The 22109-nt window shown below is 46.5% G+C and overlaps 1 protein-coding gene across 7 annotated transcripts in view; it reads right to left on the minus strand.

The window, feature by feature from the left end:
• Positions 1-22109, minus strand: part of TEX15 (testis expressed 15, meiosis and synapsis associated) — an 86861-nt gene that overhangs the window by 61890 nt on the left and 2862 nt on the right. The gene's annotated exons all lie outside the window — the stretch shown is intronic.

Here is a 22109-nt window from a genome sequence, read left to right on the forward strand (position 1 = left end):
CAGCCTGTGTTTGAAAAAGGTCAGTAAGGAGCTGATTGGCTGGATGTTTATATCTCCTTTTCACCCTTGCATTTATCTCTTGTTAAGGCTTAATACATCTGCCCCATAGTCCCTTTATCTGACATAAATCATGTAACTGCATGTTATGGAGTGTATGAGAAATATGTAAGTAAGATTATTTGGCTGTTTTAAAACAACTTCTAAAGCACCATTTGGCTTTTAAACGAGGCTGATCATTAGACAAATAAACAACGGAACTGTAAAAAAGCAAACACATACTGTGGGGCAGCACGGATGGTGTAACGGTTAGCATTACTACCTCACAGCGCTGAGGTCATGGGTTTGACCCCCACCATGGCTCTAACATGGTTTGTATATTCTCCTCGTGCTTGCATGGGTTTATTCCGGGTTTCCTCCCACAATCCAAAAATATACAGATAGTTTAATTGGCTTCCAACAAAATTAACCCTAGAATGTCTGTGTGTGCGTATACATGTGGTAGGGAATATTGATTGAAAGCTCCACTGTAAAGTGCTGCGGAATATGTATGCGCTATATAAGAAACTATTAATAAATAAATAATAATAATACTGTTGTGAAATATTATTCAAACATAAGTGAATGCTTTATTTTAGCATATATAGCGGAACAGTTCAGAAATCTTTAAGTCCCATACACACTAGTCAAGAAAGGGCCCTTCTGAGCTATGTCTTGTAATTTCATGTCTACTGTATACGCGTAACATCGTTAGTGATGGGCGCTCATATACATCGTTAACCAACCAATGATCATCCTCCCTCATCTGTTCAGTACAGATGAGGGATGACCTCATTATAGAGGGTCATGCTGGTCCCCCCCCCCCCACTGGCATCGGTCGCCACCAATATCGCCAGGTACACACATCGCAACTGCCTACCTTGGGCTGTTAATCAAAGGCACTCATTTATGTTTTATAAAAAGAGGAATCCGTGCATCTGTGAATACGGACAGTTGGACTTGACCCTGTGGGGGAAATTTACTAAGACGTGTATTCTACTTCCCATGTGATGTTGCAATGGGCAACCAATCAGATCCTGTCTACTATCTTCTACAGGGTGCTAAATAAATAAAAAAGTAGATTCTGATTGGTTGCCCATAGCAATGTCACATTTGAGTAGAATACACATCTTAGTAATTTTCCCAGTGTATCCAGCATTGGAAGGTGCAGACCTGCAGCTGTGGGTACTGTACCTGAAACTGAGCAAAAGGTGTCAATTACAAATTTCCATTGGGCGACTAAAATAACAATTGAATCTCCCCATATACCGTGTTTCCCCGATAATAAGACCTCCCCCAAAAATAAGACCTCCCCCAGATTTGGATATGTGTCTAAAATAAGACCTCCCCCGAAAATAAGGCAGATTCAAATTTCAATCCAGTGGATTGCAAACAATAAATACTAACCCCCGCTAACCTCCAGGTGATCCTCATTCACCTCTGAGGTATTTAGAGACCTCCGGCTTCTACAGATGCCGCTTTGCTCCCGGTCCCAAGGATGCATTGCGGGAGCGGCATGACGTCGCCGCGCACATCATGCGGCTGCAGCAGAGCACGGAGCGCTGGCGTTGATGAGACAGAGAGGAGGAGAGGTGTGTAAAGGAGGCTACGGTACGTTCCCTCTCTTTAACTGGGGGCATGTTTACAAGGAGGACAGGGGCATGTTTACCATATCAAGTGGGTTTGGGGCATGTCAAAGATGGCGGACTGGGGGCATTTTTAAGATGGCGGACTGGGGCCTGTTTAAAAGGAGCACTGGGGCATGTTTAAAAGGAGCACAGGGGCATGTTTAAAAGGAGCATGTTTTTTCACATTTGCTGCCAATGTGTACCGTATTAAAATAAGACCTCCCCTGAAAATAAGGCCTATGGTGTTTTTTGTTGGTTGAAAAAAAAATAAGACAGTGTCTTATTATCGGGGAAACACGGTAGTTTTTTTTTTTTTTAATTGTACCCTACAAGTATTACAAATTATATTGGCCATCATATTTAGATTATAAAACATTGAATGCTAGTCAGTCACAGTTTTGCTTAAAATTAGTGGCCTTCCCAGCTAATTTTCACGGTCAACATGTGCATTCTATAGGTTATGATTTCCGGTGAGAACAGCACAATAATATCTGATTCATACATTTCAGTATTTACATAACAATTTGAAACAATATTTGTACAAACTACACACGGTGCAATTTTGTGTAATTTCTGATTCCATTTGGACTATATAGTCCAAATCAAACTGAGGTACTTGTGTAGTTTCACGGCACCGCCGCGCGAACAGTCTGTCTCTGAAACTTGGCAGCCTGCCAGAGGCTCTGTTTAACTGTGCGCGTGCCGCTCTAGCTGTTCTCAGCGCAGCGCGTGGCTGCTTTCCTTATGTAAGCTACGTTATCAGCGTAGCGCTGGGCAGCAGCAGCGCACGCTGCCCAGCGCTGACAGGTCACTGTGGTACTTGTAGTTAGACAGTGAAATAGGCAGTCCTGCGCACCGCTGACAACCCGGCAATTTAGACGCTAAAGCGTCTAAATCCAGACTCCTGCGCACCGCTGACAACCCGGCAATTTAGACGCTAAAGCAGAGACTCACTGAACCGGACACCCCGGCAATTTAGAAGTCTAGATTTAGACGTCTAAATTCAGACTCCCTGCAAACCGCTAAGATGGGGGCATCTAAATTTAGCTGGGTCTAGGGGTACACTATTAAAACCTGCCCACAGTGCCACTAGTCGACGCAACAGCTGTCGACCTTGTATATCCCACTATCCACACCAACCCGAAGCGTGGCGAGCGGCGGCGGTACGCGTCCTACGACCTTTTCATATCCCCACTATCCACGTCGGCGAGGAGTTGAGAATAGAAAGTGTGGCGAGCGCAGCGAGCCACCGAGCTCGAAGCGTGGCGAGCGCAGCGAGCCCCGCGAGGGGACGTGGATACCTTGCGGGCTTCACAGGTGTCCGCGTCCCCTCGCCATGCTTCGGGCTCGCCACACTTTCTATTCTCAACGTGGATAGTGGGGGTATGAAAAGGTCGTAGGACGAGTACCGCCGCCGCTCGCCACGCTTAGGGATGGCATGGATAGTGGAATTAACAAGGTCGACAGCTGTTACATCGACTAGTGTCATTGTGAACAGGTTTAATAGTGTACCCCTAGACCCTACTAAATTTAGACGCTTTAGCGTCTAAATTTGGATGCCCCCATCTTAGCGGTTTGCAGGGAGTCTGGATTTAGACATCTAAAGTCTAAATCTAGACTTCTAAATTGCCGGGGTGTCCGGTTCAGGGAGTCTCTGGATTTAGACGCTGTAGCGTCTAAATTGCCGGGTTGTCAGCGGTGCGCAGGAGTCTGGATTTAGAAGCTTTAGCGTCTAAATTGCCGGGTTGTCAGCGGTGCGCAGGACTGCCTATTTCACAGTGGAACTACAAGTAACACAATGACCTGTCAGCGCTGGGCAGCGTGTGCTGCTGCTGCCCAGCGCTAAGCTGATAACGTAGCTTACATAAGAAAAGCAGCCACGCGCTGCGCTGAGAACAGCTAGAGCGGCACGCGCACAGTAAACACAGAGTCTGGCAGACTGCCAAGTTTCACTGTTGCGCGCGGTAGCGCCATGAAACTACACAAGTACCCAAACTGAAAAAGGCCCCGAATCACACAGTGTTAGCTGCATTTGATGCAGATTTGATCACGATGCGTGGCCCGGTGGCATAAGGTTCGAAAGCAGAAATAAACTCTGCTTGCAAATATTGAATTCTCAGAAATGAGAAATCCAAACGCTATTATTTTGCTGTATCTATTCACTATCCACTAGCAGACTTCCCATTAGTTCAAAACAATATTGACATACATTGTACTCTCTATTATTTATTATCAGTAATTTATATAGCGCACACATATTCTCCAGCGCTTTACAAAGAGTATTCGAATATTCACATCAGTCACTGCCCCAGTGGCACTTATAATCTATATTCCCTTTCCCAGTGCCATAACTAGACATTTTGATGCCCTGTGCCATACTTAACATGCAGAAGGCGCAAACCAAAAATGTGGAGGTCTGGCTTCTGTTCTGGGGAAGGGGGGTGATTACATTATAGTACTTATTCACATTACACTACACATTAACACTTGCACACACTGCATCAGGTATAGGACCTTAAGGTGCCCATACACGTTACAATTATTGTATACAATATCGCATCTCATCGAATCTCGGTTTTGCGATGAGATCGGATGAGATGAGATCTAGTACAAAAAGTATGTACAGCACATACTTTTTGTACTAGATCTCATCTCATCGCAAAACCGATATTAGTGTTCCCTCTAGATATGAGGGCGGGCAGGGCGCCGCAGCGCAAGGGGGGCAGACCGGGCCCGCCGACGTCACAATTGTGGGCGGTCCCGGGCAGCGACGTCACGAAAAAGGGCGTGCCCGGGCCGCGGAAAAGGGCGGACCCGGACAGCGCCGTCACTAAAGGAGGTGGGGCCAGCACCGCCGAAGTTACCGTGCTGCCGGGGAAGCGCTGGGAATCGCTGTCTAAGGCGGCGCTGCCCTTCCCCGTGCACACAGCCAGGGCGGGCACCACGCTGTTTTATCGGGGCGCTGCTAGCAGGGCAGGGCGCATTTTGCCCTGTAAAAATCGGGCAGGGCGCAGCGCCCCGCTAAAACAGCCTAGCGGGAACACTGGATATGCGATGAGATGTGATATTGTATACAATAATTGTAACGTGTATGGCCACCTTTAGGCACACTGCGCTACGCAATGGTAGACACATTGGGGGAAATTTTTACGAAAGGAAATTTGTAAAAAATTTGTATCCAGAAATACACTTATTTTTGACATTTACGATCCCGAAAATACGGCAATTCGTATTCATATTGATGTGCTATCAATACGAATACGAATTGCCGAATTTTCGGGATCGTAAATGTCAAAAATAAGTGTATTTCTGGATACAAATACACCTATTTTTTACAAATTTCCTTTAGTAAATTTCCCCCATTGGGGGAAATTTACTAATATGAATTTGTAAAAAATAGGTGTATTCGTAGGCAGAAATACACCTATTTTTTTACACATTTGTATTTTCGGGATTTACTATCCCAAAAATACAGCAATTCGTATTCTTAAAGATGGCACATTCGTATTTGTATTTACAAATACGAATGTCTACATCATCGATAGAATACGACAGGACAGGAATCACCATTCAAAAGAATAGTGGTTTCTGATTTACTAAGTAGCCGTACTGATAATACGGCTGCTAATTGGTGTAAAACCGGCACGAAAATACGACAGGAAAATACACCTTGATTGTCCTGTCGTATTTGCTTTAAGCCTGCACGGATCAGTCAGATCCGTGCAGGCTTCAGTGTAAAAAAAAAAAAAAAAAAATAGAAAAATAAAGAAATAAAAAAAAAAAAACAGCGTGGGGTCCCCCCCTCAGCTGTAACCAGCACCAGGCTGAAAGAGCAGGGGCCGGTAATTAAAAATCAGGGAACCCGACAAATAGGGGTTCCCCGATTTTTAACAACCAGGCTCCAGGTCCGGGGCAGGTTCCCAAAATACGGGGGACAAAATGACTAGGGGTCCCCCGTATTTTAAGAACCAGCCCCAGGCCAAATAAGCCAGCAGGGTAATGCCACAGCCGGGGAGAGACTTTTTATACAAGTCCCCCCAGGCAAAGCATTAACCCTCTGATCAGTCAGCCTGGCCAGGGGCCCTGGGGGAGTGGGGACCCCCCCAAAAAAGGGGTCCCCCCCTCCAGGACTTACCTGACCAGGCTGAAGCCTGGTGCTGTCCCCAGTGGCCCTGTGCGGTGGCCACCGGGCTGATACTGGTGTAAAAAAATAGATGAATAAACTATTGTTTTAAACTGTGGAACTATGAGTCCCAGCAAGCCTCCCCCGCAAGCTGGGACTTGGAGAACCACAAGTCCCAGCCTTTTTTTAACTTCTTTATTTTTCTATTTTTTTTTACACCTTGCAGGCTGCACGGATCTGACTGATCCGTGCAGACTGCCTACACTAATTCGTATTAGCGGCCGTATATACAGCCAGCTAATATGAATTAGTACGACATCGGAGGGTTACAAAGCAGTCGTATATGACTGCTTTGTAAATCCCCCTCCGGAACACGACTTTGCATACGACTGAAACAGTCGAATGCAGTCGTAGGGAAAATACTAATACGAAAAACTAGGTTTTTCATATTAGTAAATTTCCCCCATTACGACTTGGTGGATGAACTACGATCAAACTGACCCTCACCCTGCAGCCCGCATCTATCACACGGACATACTACCTCGCCCTGTGGACTACATTCTATCACACTGTTGTACTTCCTCACCGGCATCCTGTCTCTATCACATTGATGCAGTCTCTTACCCCACACTTTATCACACTGACACATTCCCTCACACTGCGGACTGTATTCTATTACACTAATGCCCTCCCTCTACCCGCGGCCTGTGCTTTATAAGCTTATATCAGGGGTCCTCAAACTATTTTGCTCTGGGACCCCATCAGAAAATAAAAATAGTTACAGGACCCCAGCAAGTTACTGCAGAAGGACATCACATCACATGTGTAGTCAGCAGACAGCACATGCATGGCAGCATTGTGGAGGCACAAAATTCTGTGAGGAGTCTACAATAACAGACAATTTAACAGATTTTTCAGACTCCTTGAATCACCGACTGAGATTAGAAAAATGATCAGTATATGACAATCAGCAAGGGATACGGTCATTGGGTCACCAGCATGTTGGTCGACAGTCATTAGGTCGACACCATTATGTCAACATGAATCTAGGTCAACATAAAGGAAGGTCGACATGAGTTAGGTCGACAGGGTCATTAGGTCAACATGGGTTAGGTTGACAGTGTCATTAAGTCAACAGTCTCATTGGGTCGACATGGGTTAGGTCAACAGTCAAGAGGTCAACATGGGGTTTTACACACTTTTTTTGAGCCAACATGTGCAGACAGGCCGTATTTCATGCCTTACCATCATCTAGGGCGTGGCGGGAGAATAAAATAGTGTGCCAAGCGTAGCGAGGCACGGTGCCTAAAGCATGGTGAGTGCAGCGAGACCTCATGCCCGAAGCATGGCGAGCGCAGAAGGGAAGAACCCACTTTGGGGTCAGGACCCACAGTTTGAGAACCGCTGGCTTATGTCACACTGACGCACTCCCTTCCTTATAGTGTTCTATAAGCTTATATCAGACTGACACGCTTCACCAATCCACCCCTTGTGAATGTGGCGCTACCCATTAGAAAACGCAATTCAAACGCAGGGCATGCAAATGGATGTTACACAGTAACATCCATTAACATGCCAGGGAGGACGATCTCCGCCAAACCTCGAAAGATGTGGTGCGTGCACACATATAAAAGTGACTTTCAAGTCACTTACATATGCGTGCACGCTGGGAAGGAAATGGGCGGGCAGCTGACATCCGGTGATGTGAGCTGCCTGACCCCCGCACCCGCGTCATGTCTTCATTAGCATGAGAACTCCCAGCGTTCTCATGGGAACGCCCATGAAACGCTGGGCATACCCATATGCTAATGGGGCTGCCCGCTGTCCTGGGCCACGGCAGTCTGGGTCACATCAAACACTCCTTACATGCAGAAATGCCCACAGTGCCACCATCGGTCCCCATGCGAATGCATTCTGGGTGCATGTGTTTGTCCCTTACTCTGTAGGACTGTACGAGACCTCACAGGCTCAGTGCTGCCTCTGATTATAAACCCTCCCATGATGAGGCTGCTGCTGCTACTGTCCTCCATGGCCCTGAGAAGCATGTAATGAGCTTCACCAATCAGAGCTCAGCACAAACCTCTCAGCCTCTGCCCTCTTGTGCAAAGTGTCAACTCCCAGTAATGCACTGCACTGCACTGCACTGCCCAGCGGTGCATCCGCAGTGAAGAAGCAGATGCGCTGTGGGCATCTGCAAAGCACCACTGGCTCATACCTAATTGGGGCCTGCCCTTAACACATGTATATGCAGAAACATTGATTATAAGGTTATATTTTGTTGGGAGACAATTATTTATTTACAGTTTCTTATATAGCGCACTAGATTCCGTATTTTGGAATGTGGCAGGAAACCGGAGTCACATCTCACAGTTAGGGCCATGGTTGGAATCGAACCCATGACCTCAGTGCTGTCAGGCAGTAATGCTTACCAATACACCGTCCTTGCAATCCTTTGCTAGTGGGAGAGCCAATAGTTTTTGTGCACCCAATATCACATCAAAAGTGTATTCTTTATTTACACGCTGATTGTGCCCTGACAGACCGTGTTTAGCTGCATAAAACGGAATTGCTGGCGCCCTCTAGTGGCATATTAAAAAATTGCTATGTGTATATGCAGCAGTACGACTCTATGGGTGTGGGTTGTAAGGTCATCAACAACTAGGTCGACAAGCATTGGGTCGACACCACTAGGTCAATAGGCAGCAAGGACGACATGTGTCAAGGTCGACATGTGCCTAGATCGACATGTGTCTAGGTTGACAGGACATTAGGTCGACATTGGCAAGGTCGACATGGGGGTTTTCACTGTTTTTTTTTACCCGGATGTCGACACAGTCGACATGGACACAGTTTGAAGTACACCGCACCCCCTCGCATCACTCGCCATGCTTCGGGCACACTATTTTATTCTCCCACTGCACCCTAGTGGCATGAAATACCGCCTGTCGGCACAAATAACAGTAAAAAGAATCATGTCGACCTTGCCCACGTCAACCTAATGCCTGTGTCGACCTACTGACCTGTCGACCTAGACACATATCAACCTTGACCCATGTTGACCTAAACCCATGTCGACCTTGTTGCCTGTTGACCAAGTGGTGTCAACCCAATGCTTGCCGACCTAGTTGCTGTAGATCAAATTACCGTATCCCAATTCTATAAATAAAGACATGATCCTGCATAAGAAACCATGCTCTCTGCACTGTACTGAACTATTCCCCCCCCCCCCCAAAAAAAAATACCGGGTTATTACCTGGTAATGGGTTTTCCTCTACTCCGCCATGGCAGCCATCATGAATGGGTTTCTCCCTGCTGGGTAGTGCTTTTGGAAAGGAAAAAAAGACCTCTGGATCCTATAAGAAGACTCCTCCTCCATACACCAGTGTCTTATATTCTTCAGCTTTAAAACAAACGAACATCATTATTCCACATACACACCCCTTTTGAGCACTTACTTCAAGGGTGGGAAATACCGCTGCCATGGCGGAGTAGAGGAAAACCCATTACCAGGTAATAACCCGGTATTTCCTCTGCCTCCGCCATGGCAGCCATCATGAATGGGTCATGCCCAAGCAGTACTGTATTTCGTAGGGAGGGTATACTCACGTATAACTTAAGAACAGGCCACCGGCCACATAATGCATAACTCAAATAGAACGTTTCTTCACGTCTTAGTTTACTGCTGCGCTCAGGATCTTCCTCCCAAACTTAGCATCCGCAGAGGACCAGACGTCCACTCTGTAATGTTTTGTAAACGTGTGGGCTGAGGACCACCCTGCGGCCTTGCAAATCTCTGTCAGTGACGCAGATCCTTTCTCTGCCCACGATGACGCCATTGATCGCGTTGAGTGCGCTTTAAACCCTTCTGGTGGTTCCTGTTGTCTTATGACATATGCCTGTCGGACACAACTTTTAATCCACCTTGATAGAGTCTGTTTAGAGGCTCTTTGCCCCTTTCTTTCTCCTTCTGATAATATAAATAAATTGTCGGCTTTACGAAATTCAGCCGTCCTTTGCTTATAAATGGACAGGGCTCTGACCAAGTCAAGGCAATGTAACCTGCTCTCTTTACTATTTGTCGGATTCGTGCAGAACGTAGGCAATATGATCTCCTGATTGATATGAAACTCTGACGCCACCTTAGGTACGAACATTGGGTTTGTCCTTAAGACTACTTTATCCGCATATATTTTGAAGTACGGCTCTTTTATCCACAGTGCTTGGAGTTCTGATACTCTACGAGCTGAGGTCATGGCCACTAGAAATAATACTTTCCATGACAGAAACTTCAAGGCCACCTCTTGTAGTGGCTCAAACGGTGATTCTGTTAGCACCCCTAGCACCAGGTTTAAGTCCCACGAGGGTATCGGGCTTCTTACCCTCGGTTTAATTCTTTTTACTGCCTGCATGAATCTTTGTACATATCTGTTCTTGGCTATGTCCCAATCCAAGATGCATGATATAGCCGAGACCTGCACTTTCAGAGTACTTGGGGAGAGGTTCATTCGCAGCCCTTCTTGTAGGAAGGAAAGTATGGTGACCACACTACGAGGATTCTTCCTATTCTCCTTCGCCCAAAACGCATACTTTTTCCAAACTCTATAATATATCTTCATGGTTACCGGCTTTCTCGCCTTAAGCAAGGTATCCACTACACCTTCACTGAACCCCTTTGCTTTCAGACTTCCGATTTCAGCAACCAAGCCGTCAGTTTCCACGATTCCGGCTGCTCCTTGAATACCTCTCCTTGTACCAGTAGATTCTTGGTTGAAGGTAGTCTCCACGGATCGTCTACTGCCAACTTCTGAACCGTATTGAACCATGCTCTGCGAGGCCAATATGGCAGGATCGTTATTACTTCGATCTTCTCCCTCTGTAGTTTCCTCAGTAGCCTCTGAATCATTGGTATTGGGGGAAAAACATAAGCCCTCTCTATGTCCCAGGGCACTGACAGGGCGTCTACTTGTTCCGCCAGTGGCTCCCAGAACCTGGCAAAAAACCTGGGTACTTTTTTGTTTCCTGCCGTCGCCATAAGGTCTACCTGTGGACGCCCTTATCTTTCCACCAGACTCTCGAACACCATTTGGTTGAGACCCCATTCTCCTGGCAGGCATTCTATTCTGCTTAATTGGTCTGCCACCACATTTTCTTTTCCTGCTAGATAAACTGCCGTGATGCTCAGAACCCAGCCTTCCGCCCACTCGAATAGTTTGGCGGTCACCTCCATCAATGCTCTGCTTCGCGTACCTCCTTGTCGATTCACATAGGCCACTACCGCCTGGTTGTCGGTCCTCACGATTAGTTCTGTCCCTTGTATTTGGTTTTGGAACCACCTGCAGGCTCTGACCACCGCCTCCATTTCCCTCAGATTGGAGTGAGCTTCCCTCCAATCTTGTTGCCACTTTCCTTGAGCCACCTGATGATTGAAGGTTGCTCCCCAGCCTGTTTCGCTGGCGTCCGTGGTCAGCGTAACCTGCGGCTTCGTGCCGAAGTATCTTCCTGCTGTCAACCTGTCTTCTGCTGCCCACCAGTCTAAGTCCTGTCTGGCCTTTGTGGACAGGACTATTCTTTGGGACAAGTCCTTTGAGTTTTTGTTCCATTGCAGAAGAAAACAGTTCTGTAGTTTCCTTGTATGGAACCTTGCCCAAGGGACAACCTCTATGGCTGATGCCATTAGGCCTAGCACCTCCATGCAGCCTCGTGAGGATGCAACGCGTCTTCTTTGCAAGTTTTTTACTTGGTGGATTAACTTTTTTCTTCTGACTTCTGTTAAGGAAATTTTTTGTTCCTTTGTATTGACTACTACCCCCAGGTATGTTATTTCTTGAGCCGGAATCAACTGGCTCTTTTTGTAATTTACCAGCCATCCGTGTTCTAACAGGCACTGCACCACCTTGTCTGTGTGCTCTCGGGCCTTCTCCTCGGAGTCTGCGACTATTAGGATGTCGTCGAGGTAAGGAAATAATCTTATCCCGCTCTGTCTTAGTGCTGCTACCAACACGACCAGCACTTTGGAGAATGTTCTCGGGGATGTCGCCAGCCCAAATGGTAGGGCGTTGAATTGATAACTTGTGCCCATCAGCCTGAACCTCAGATATTTCCGATGGCTTACGCAAATTGGGACGTGCAAATAGGCGTCTTTGAGATCTATCGACGTCATGAAGTCCTTTTGACTTAAATCTAGTATCACTGATTTGATACTGTCCATTTTGAAGGATTTTACCTCTATGAACTGATTGAGTCTTCTCAGATCTAGTATGGTCCGAAATCCCCCTGTTGCTTTTTTTACTAAAAAGAAACGGGAAAAACATCCCCGAAATTCCTGACCTTCTGGAACAATGCTGATTACTTCTTGTTCCAGCATCTCTTGCAGACTTGCTAATAAGGCTTTTCTCTCCTCCCTGTTCTTGGGAATTGGAGACTGAACAAAAAACTCTCCGGGGACTCTGTTGAACTCCACTTTGTACCCGGAGGATACTATCTCTTGGACCCACTTGTCTCCAGTGGTCCCGGACCAAACGCTTGCAAATTTCAGCAGTCTGGCACCTACTGTCTGTGACCCGACGTCACTGTGCCTCCTTTTTGGAGGAGAATTTATCTCTATTTCTTTGGGCACGAAAATTGCCCCTTGAGACCCAGGATCCCCTTCTATAGGGTCTTCCTGGTCTATATGCCCAAGACTCTCTGTAGTCTTGGGGCTGAAATCTCCCGAACTTGGCTGGAGGTACTTTTCTGCCTCCCTTATCCTGAGGAAGCCAGACCGACTTCCCCCCTGATATCTTAGCCACAAGTTCGTCCAATTGTTTGCCAAACAAATAGTCCCCTTGGAACGGCATGGACAGGAGCTTATTCTTCGACTGAACGTCCGCTGCCCATGGCTTTAACCATAGTGCCCTTCTTGTTGCGGCTGTCGCCGCCCCTGCTCTGGCCGCCAGCCTTACCGCATCCATAGATGCTTCACAAACAAACTCCACTGCAAGCTGTACGTCCTGTACAATTTTCAACAGTTCCGAACTTGCAAGGTCATCCAGAATATCTCCCTCTAGTTGCTGACACCAGCCTCTTACTATTCTGGATGTTACTGCCATTGCTGACGCTGCTTTCAGGGAAGCCCCCGAAATTAAATGTTGTTTCCTTAGGCCCAACTCCATCTTACGATCCATTGGATCTTTAAAGGCGTTGGCCTCTTCTAGTGGCAATGTCGTCTTTTTCGACAGCCTCGCCACCGCAGCATCTATTTTAGGTGCTTCCTCCCATGAGAGTACCTGCGCCTTGTCAAAAGGGTACATCTTGTTAACCTTCCCCGGAATAGCCACCCTTTTGTCTGGCTGTTTCCACTCTTCGGTTATTATGTCCCTCAGAGTTTGAGACAAGGGAAACGTTTTAGTTTTCTGTTTCTTATCTTTAAAAAGCATCTCCTGCAAGCTTACATCCTCCTGTTTGTCCTCAATATTTAATGATTTATAAATCCGGACCAGAAGGTTGTCGACCATGTCGGCATTAAAGTCCGAGTCCGACCTATCCTGCCCCGGATCATACTCCTCTTCATCATCTAAGTCGGCTCCCAGCATACTAGGACCGGCCGACTGACCCGCTGTGTCCTCTGTATCCTCATTTAGCACATAACTTTTCCGCTTAATGGGCGTTTTGCCCGTATCCTCTTTAGGTGCAAACGTATCAGCCAGGGCTGTTTTCAACATCTGTACCAGGCTCGCCATTTGAGCCGGGGGAAACAGCTGAGACACCTTACAGCCTTCACATACAGCCCCCACGTGCTTGTCCGGCAGCATCTTGTCACATGCTGTGCATTTGCTTTGTACCGATTTCTTCTGTTTGCTTTTCCCTTTATCCTTGCTAGACTCAGATCTATAATGACATCAACCAGTCACTAACAACTACTAAACAACAACAACACTATGTGGACACCCTTACCCCTGCACATTGCTCACCCGGTTTTTGCGCCAGACTGCCTGTCTTCCTCCATAATTAGTAGTGCGCCTCTCTAAAAAACACAGTCACGTCTATGAAGTACTGTTATGACTTCAGCCAGACCAGATTCCATAACTTATAACATAATACAGCCGCCGCTATAACTCACCTCCGTGTCAGCGCCAAATCTTTCCCACGCCTGACCAGTCCAGAACCTAGAAGCTAGCGCTCACCGGTGCTCGCGCTCCCAGACCTCAGATCAGCGTGACACTGACAACCACCGCTGCGTCTAAAGAACTGACGCGTACCGGAAGTCGCGCTCTAATGACGCGCTTCCTCCTGAGTACACGTTACGCGCACTACCCGGCGCCCGCCCTTAGCACAGAGCTATGGCAGGGGAGCGCGTGCCGGCAACCGCACTGCCTGGCATGGTACCTCTCTCCCCTGGACGCCGCCGCACAGCTACCCAATGGGGCCCGCATTCGGCATCATAAGAGCTTATGCTCTCCTCCTCCTCTGCATGAAGCCAAAGCAGCTGCAGGGAGCGACAGTCTGCAGCTAAAGGTGAGCTGGTGTCCACATGCATGCACTACCCGGAAAGGAAAAAAAGACACTGGTGTATGGAGGAGGAGTCTTCTTATAGGATCCAGAGGTCTTTTTTTCCTTTCCAAAAGCACTACCCAGCAGGGAGAAACCCATTCATGATGGCTGCCATGGCGGAGGCAGAGGAAAGTGGAATTTGTATCCTGGGTACTTGTGTACTAGAACGGCGCCCACGATATTTGGTCGCACAACTTTTAATTGCATCGCATACACCCAATGCACTGCAATGCGATTTAAAATTGTATAAGCCCCCTATACGATGTTTAATTGGATAAGCACCCAAATATAGTGTGGCGAGCGCAGCGTGCCACCGAGCCCGTAGCCTGGCGAGCGCAGCGAGCCCCGCAAGGGGACGCATAATACTTTACATGTATTCCGCGTCTGCTCGCCACGCTTCGGGCTCGGTGGCTCGCCACACTATATAAAATCAACTCCACGCCTACGTGGATAGTGGGGGTATGAAAAGGTCGGAGGACGCGTACCGCCGCGCTTCGGATTCACGTTCATAGTGGGGGTGTTGTGGGGGTGCATTTAACATTGTAAGCCCCCATTAGGGTGCTTATACAATTTAAAATTGCATCGCATTGTATGGCATACAATTTTAAATTGTATACCATCGGGTGCCAATTGCGTTGCATCGCATCCCATGCCTTATAGTCTGCGATGCGATGGACGCCGTGATAGTACACAGGTACCGTATCTTGCAGTAAGCATATTTTCAGTGCAAGGTGATTTGTCGATTCAGGTTATAGTTAAGGAGTAGCCAAACTATGGATTTCCACCTGCTGAGATCCAGCCTCGAGTTCTAGCAGAGAGCATCCTGTGTGAAACAGCAGATAATGCGTGCGAGATCTCATGCATGTGCACTGGACGTTCCCATGAGTGACCCCCCGATGTATGAGAATGGCTCTGCGACTATGCAAGTCGCCGGAGCTATGCGTAACGGGGAGCTTCACATTCACATAATAGGCCATGCGCAGTCCCCCAAACATTGGAACGGGGCCGTATTCGCCATTCTATGGTAGAATGACTACCACAATCTTCACTCGAACTGGTATTATATCTGCATCTGTTGCAGTGGTAACTAGCTTGCACTTGTATACAATGTGCTACAATATTTTGTACTGTCAGCCTTTTGCAGTTTTTACTTCAATTTGCAGTGTTTCTATTTTAGACTGTTTCTATTATATTATGGGTATGTGGATGGCTCGTATACAAAGTCTACTTAGATAGTCAATAAGTCGACATTATAAGGTCAACATGCACTAGGTCAACGGTGATAAAAGGTCAAGATGCACTAAATCAACACTGAAAAAAGGGGTATGGATCATTGGACAGACAGCAACTAGGTCAACAAGCATTAGGTTGATATGCATGAATGTCGACATGGGTTAGGTCGACATGCATTAGATCAACATGGGGAAGGTCAACAGTCAAAAGGTCGACATAAGGTTTTTCGCCTTTATTTTTTTCACGAATGTCCCCACATGGACACTGAAACGTAGTTTATGTAAAACATCCATTTGCGATTTGAACACACGCTGCGAATGGGTGGCGGCCTGTGAGTGGGCTTACACTGCCATCTATTGGCCGCAAATTAAACTACATCTACTAGCTTTTGAAGCATTTACTTCGAGTGGGCTTACTAGTATATAGATGAATTTCCAGAGATTGAGAAACCAATTTTGCTAATGATGTGGAGGGCATAGGCAGATACTTTGGGGAAGCGTGATGGGCCATTTATACCAACTAATTCCTCCTCTTATGGTGTTTTCATTTTTTTTTGTCCCGAATGTCGACAGTCAACTACGCTGCGCTCACCATGCTTCGGGTACGGTGCCTTGCTACGCTGTACACTTTTTTTTCCCTCTCACCACACCCTAGTGCAGGGGTGGGGAACCTTTTTTCTACCGGGGGCCATATAAAAATTATCAACTTAAAAATTACATTATACACACGGGCAGCGGCATATACATGCGGGCATTATACACACAGGCAGCGGCATATACATGTGGGCATTAAACACACGGGCAGTGGCATATATATTTGGGCATTATACACACTGGCAGTGGTATATACATGTGGGCATTATACACACGGGCAGCGTTCTATACATGTGGGCATTAAACACATGGACAGTGGCATATACATGCAGGCATTATACACACTGGCAGCGGCATATACATAGAAAAATAGAAACATGCGGGCATTATACACACTGGCAGCGTTCTATACATGCGGGCATTAAACACACGGACAGTGGTATATACATGCAGGCATTATACACACTGGCAGCGGCATATACATGCGGGCATTATACACACGGCAGCGTTCTATACATGTGGGCAAAAAAAGTGACAGTTGTCACCCCCAAACAGGTTTATGTGATTATGTAGCACTGGGGAAGGGAGGTCTTCATGAGTGAGGCTGCCGGTCACTGGGTGGTTGGGTGAGGGGAGCGGCGCAAGAGGCAGCCAGGGACAGCAGGGAAAGGAGGTGGCCCTTAACGCCGTCCACTATTTACCTTGTTAACAGGCATTAGCTCCGGCGGTGATGGCGGCTGCTGGACTCCTCTCGCAATGCTCCCGCCCATGCAGTGCATGGCAGGTGCATTACAAACACTTGCGAGAGCTTCCTAGTTCCTACCGCCCACAGTAATTGGCACTGGCAGGCGCTGGGCGCCGCACGCGCCAACTCCACAGCCCACAGTGATTGGCGGGCGCCGTGCGCGTCACCTCTACAGATCTCCCCCTTATCTTGCTGGCAGGGCGGGCCGGCGCATCACCTCACATGTAACGCAGGCAGGTAGATGGATGGGCAGGCGGGCCGGGCAAACTGGCTGCGGGGGCCGTATCCGGCCCGCGGGCTGGAGGTTCCCCACCCCTGCCCTAGTGGATGGTAGGGTATAAAATACCACCTGTCGGCACATGTTGGCGCAAAAAAAGTGAAAACCCCCATGTCGACCTTTTGACTGTCGACCTTCCCCATGTCGACCTAATGCTTGTGTTGACCTAATGACCTGTGGACCTAACCCATGTTGACCTTCAGGCATGTCGACATTCAGTGGTCGACCTAATGCTTGGTGACCTAGTGACCGTATCCCCCCCCCCCTCATATCTCTCATACTGATCCCTCATATCCCTTTCTATGAACCCTTATATGTTCTATTGGCCATCATATCACATCACACCCCCCAATTAGGTCTTTCATTACCCAGTCAGAACCTTCCTTAACCCTTTCTTATCTCACCTACTGCTTGCTATCTCTCTCACTCATGGGGTCTATTCATGAAGCAGTGAAAAGAGTGGAAAAGTGAGCCAGTGGTGAAGTTTCCTATGGCAACCAATCAGCTGACATGGGCTTAGGTGGACAGGGGTATTAGGTTGACACAAGCATTATGTCGACAGTCAAACGGTCGACATGGGTTTTTCCCGAGTTGATCTACATGTGCCAAGCAAAGTGAGCCATGCAAGGGGACAAGGTACACTTATATGGAGTCCATGTCGAGGTAAGTCGACACAGACACAAAAATGGGAAAAACTCATGTTGACCTATTGCTTCTGTCAACCTTTCAACTCTGTTGAGCTAAGCCATATTGGCTTGTCGACCTATGGTGGTTAACCTATTGACTGTCGACCTGTATTGGGTCGACCCTAAGACCCATACCCGTTGATACTTTTCAAATATGACGTAACCTCATATTGAATATATAGAAAAATAAGAAAAATACATACAGGTACAAGCATTTTTAACTTTGCAATGTTTTCTATACCATGAACAGGTGCATTCTGAAGTGAGGACACACTGAGGTAACACCCAGTCACAATGACATGCAAGTTAATGGGGAATGTTGTTCCCCCCCTGCAACCATAGTACAAATGGGATACAATCACTACGGCGTGGTGGGAGAATAAAATAGTGCAACAAGCGCAGCAAGGCACTGTACCCGAAGGGATGCTGTACACACCGACGTGTCCATGTCAACATTCGGTACAAAAAGTTGTGAAAAGCTCATATCGGCCTTTTGACTGTCAACATTGCCATTGTCAACCTAATGCTTGTATCCACCTTCCAACCTTGTCGACCTTAGCCATGTCAGCCTATTTCAGATGTGGACCTAAGCCCTTCAGTGGTCAACCTGATGCATGTCGACATAAATAGTGTCAACCTAATGACCCATACAATATATGGAAAGGGACAATGTTCTCTATTTGCCTCCGTATCACACTGGGGAAGTATATTAACTCTGCCTTTATTGGGAAGAGTAGTGTCAGAAAATGTGATTGTTATTTATTTTTCTTTATTTTAGTGGCCCAGAAGCTATTGCAAGAGTATATGTTAGACACACAGTAAATTGCTACTTGATTAAATTATAATTTCACCATAACATTATATTATATTATATAAACACACATCTCTCTCATCACAAAAGTAACACCAAAAGAATCAAATAGATATTAAGGGGTAGATTTATCATTGGTGGCGTGGCGTTCGTTATGGGCACAGGTTCGCTTCACCACTATATCGTGGTGAAGTGAACCTGATTTGCGGCCGAATGTATTTACACTTGCCAGCACGTTATGGGAGTGCGTTATCCCCTCCTGCCGGGGATACGCTTCCTCCCATAACGAATGGTGCGTTGCAGTCCGGCGGCATCTTCTGCGCATGCGCCGGATACCTTGGTCTCGCGTTGTGTACCCGGCGCATGCACAGTTTTCCGCTTGCTGGTCTCCGGCGTCTGCAAATTCAAACTGCGCATGCGCCGGGTAATATTCGCCGGGGATGATGTGTACCCGGCGCATGCGCTGTCTTAATTTCAAGACGCCGGAGAGGAGGAGCAATAGTATGAAGACCCACAGCGCCAGAAATTTATGGCGAAAAGAAGAGGAGAAGAGACCAGAAGTGCGCGGCCAATAGGGAGAATAATAAATACGGTATGAGGCAGGCGCCCACTTGCCACGTATGTGCGCTATGTCGCCTGCCCCGCATCGCCGCACACTAAACACCCGCATCGTGGGTGTCATAGATCAGGGGAAGCGCTATCCCCTGCAATAACGCACGGGGATAGCGCATTTTCCCCTGATCGACCTTTAATAAATCTACCCCTAATTCACATGGGACGTTGCTATGGGCAACCAATTAGATACTCTCTATTATGTTCTCTAGAAGGTGCTAAATAAATGAAAAGTAGATTCAGATTGGTTGTCCATAGCAACATCCCATCCTAGTCAATTTCCCCCAGAATGTCTGATGTATGTACAGTATGTATGAATAGATTCATTTGAGAGAAAAACTGGAATGCTTATCCTGAATACATGAGGAGAGGTTGCCTGGATAATCAAAATCACCATGTATCTGAAAATGACCGTGATAAAAGAATTGATCATATTTAGTAAATAATCCATTTATTATTAAAAAATCTGCATCTGTTTAGAGAGAATACATAAGGGTGGGCATTGTAAACACACCTTGACTAAATTAACTCGCACTACAGGGAAGTATATCCTGCATTTATACTGGAAAGATTACAGGGAATTGCATTAATTGATACAACCCCTGATAATCAGGGTTCTACTGTATAGATCAGTGGTTCCCAAACTTATTTGAATTATGGCAGCCTAGAGTGTAAGAACTTTCCTTACGGCACCCCTAAGCCACAAGTTTCTTGAGAAATGTGTTTATATTCGATCCTTAGGACTATTTCACACTATTTATGACCACCATAGAAAGAGAAAATAACCTGTGGTGAATGCAGCGAGCCACTCAACCCGCAAGGGGCTTCTCTGCACTCGCCCTCTGTTGGAGTACCAGTGGTCAGGATTCCGATGTCTTAAAATAACAGTCAGAATCCCAATGGTCTGGGCTGCATAAACCCATTCAATTGACCATAAATATTTGTAATTGGTCTTGGACCACCAAGCCAGGGCAGCCCTGCAAGTCCACTGCAGCACCCCACAGTTTGGGAAACACTTTTAAAAGATTTGCAAACAAGACATTTTGCAGTGTATTGACTGACTAGTACACTATTTTACATGAGCTACATGGACGGCTATATGTCCAGAATAACACAATACCTTTATGGAGAAACATTATATATCACCAACAAGCTGCAGCAGCATACTGTCTTCCTGCTGCCTAAATACTAGTACCGTATATCATACAGCATCCAATGCAAACTGATGTATTAACATGCAACCACAACTTAACCAAATAGTCTGTACAAAAGCACTACAAAGATGACATTAAAAACAAACAAATATTAAGTTGATCAGCAAGGATATAAGCTGCCGCCAGTGAACTAGATTTTTTAATATGTGTAAAACATCTTTATTATGGTGCAGTTCTCAAAAAAAAATGCACTTTTTTTTTTTATAAACAAAACTCTATTGTCCTGGGGTGGCCAACTCCAGTCCTCGAGAGCTACCAACAGTTAAGCCCCGTACACACGGGGGGATATATCGCTCGCAATGAGCGATATATCGCTCAGTGTCCCGTTTGCATCAGCGACCAGAGATAGTCGCTGATGAAAAATAAACTGCAGGGGAGCCCGGCAGTGGAAATCAGCTGTTCACTACGGGAGAGAAAACGGGAGCGCGCACCCGGCGATATATCACCGGTGCGCAGTCCCATTGTGGGCAATATGGTCGCTCAGCGACCATATTGCCCGCGATATTAGACAAAATTGCCCCCATGTGTACACAGCCTAAATGTTTTCCATTTCTCTTCACAGAATCACAATCGAAGTAATTAGCTCCACCCGTGGATCTTTTAAAATGTGTCAGTGAGTAATGAGTGCACCTGTGCAGAAGCTAGGTTGTCTGGAAAATGTGAACTGTTGGTAGCTCTTGACGACTGGAGTTGGCTACCACTGCTATAGTCTATTTATGTACACTGGGGCAGATTTATGTAAATACTTGCCTACCTGACCCTCTCCATGAGGGAGAAAATACTCTGTTCCTGGACTTCCCTGGTAATGTATGATTGCCATCACCTGTGGTGAAACACCTTTCTTATCAATTACTCAGCTACCCACAGGTGATGGCAAGCATAAATTAATAGGGAAGTCCAGGAACAGAGCATTTTCTCCCTCATGGAGAGGGTCAGGTAGGCAACTATGTTTATGAAACATGGAGCAAGATAAAAGTACAAATGAATCAACATCTTAACTGCCAGGTTACAGACTGTGTTACAAAATGTACAGGAGCTGATTGGTTGGTACTTTATCTTTCTCTAAACTGTGATAAATCTCTCAGTATTGTATATACTGTATAATGCATAAGACATTCCCAGACATTTACACCATTATCTTGAAATATAACAAATATGTTTGTCCTAGCCCCTATGTTTTGCCCCTTGCTTAGAAATGCATATGTGCCAGCAGTGTCCCGTTTTCCTTAACTGCATGTATAGCCATCAACAAAACTTTGGACATGCTCCATCGCAGCACACCAACATAACAAATCACAGAGCAGTAGTTTAAACATACATGTTTACTGTAAAACATACTTGCCTACCTGCCCCTCTCCATGAGGGAGAAAATGCTCTGTTCCTGGGCTTCCCTGGTAATGTATGATTGCCATCACCTGTGGTGAGCTAGGTTATTGATAATAAAGGTGTTTCACCACAGGTGATGGCAATCATACATTACCAGGGAAGTCCAGGAACAGAGCATTTTCTCCCTCATGGAGAGGGTCAGGTAGGCAAGTATGCTGTAAAAATGCATCTAATAGAAAAATCTAGTAGTACTGTACCTAGTACTGGTCCATGCAGTGTACACAACAAGGAGAGAT

Source organism: Crinia signifera, chromosome 1, assembly GCF_055691185.1.
Source record: "Crinia signifera chromosome 1, ASM5569118v1, whole genome shotgun sequence".
NCBI classification, from domain to species: domain Eukaryota; kingdom Metazoa; phylum Chordata; class Amphibia; order Anura; family Myobatrachidae; genus Crinia; species Crinia signifera.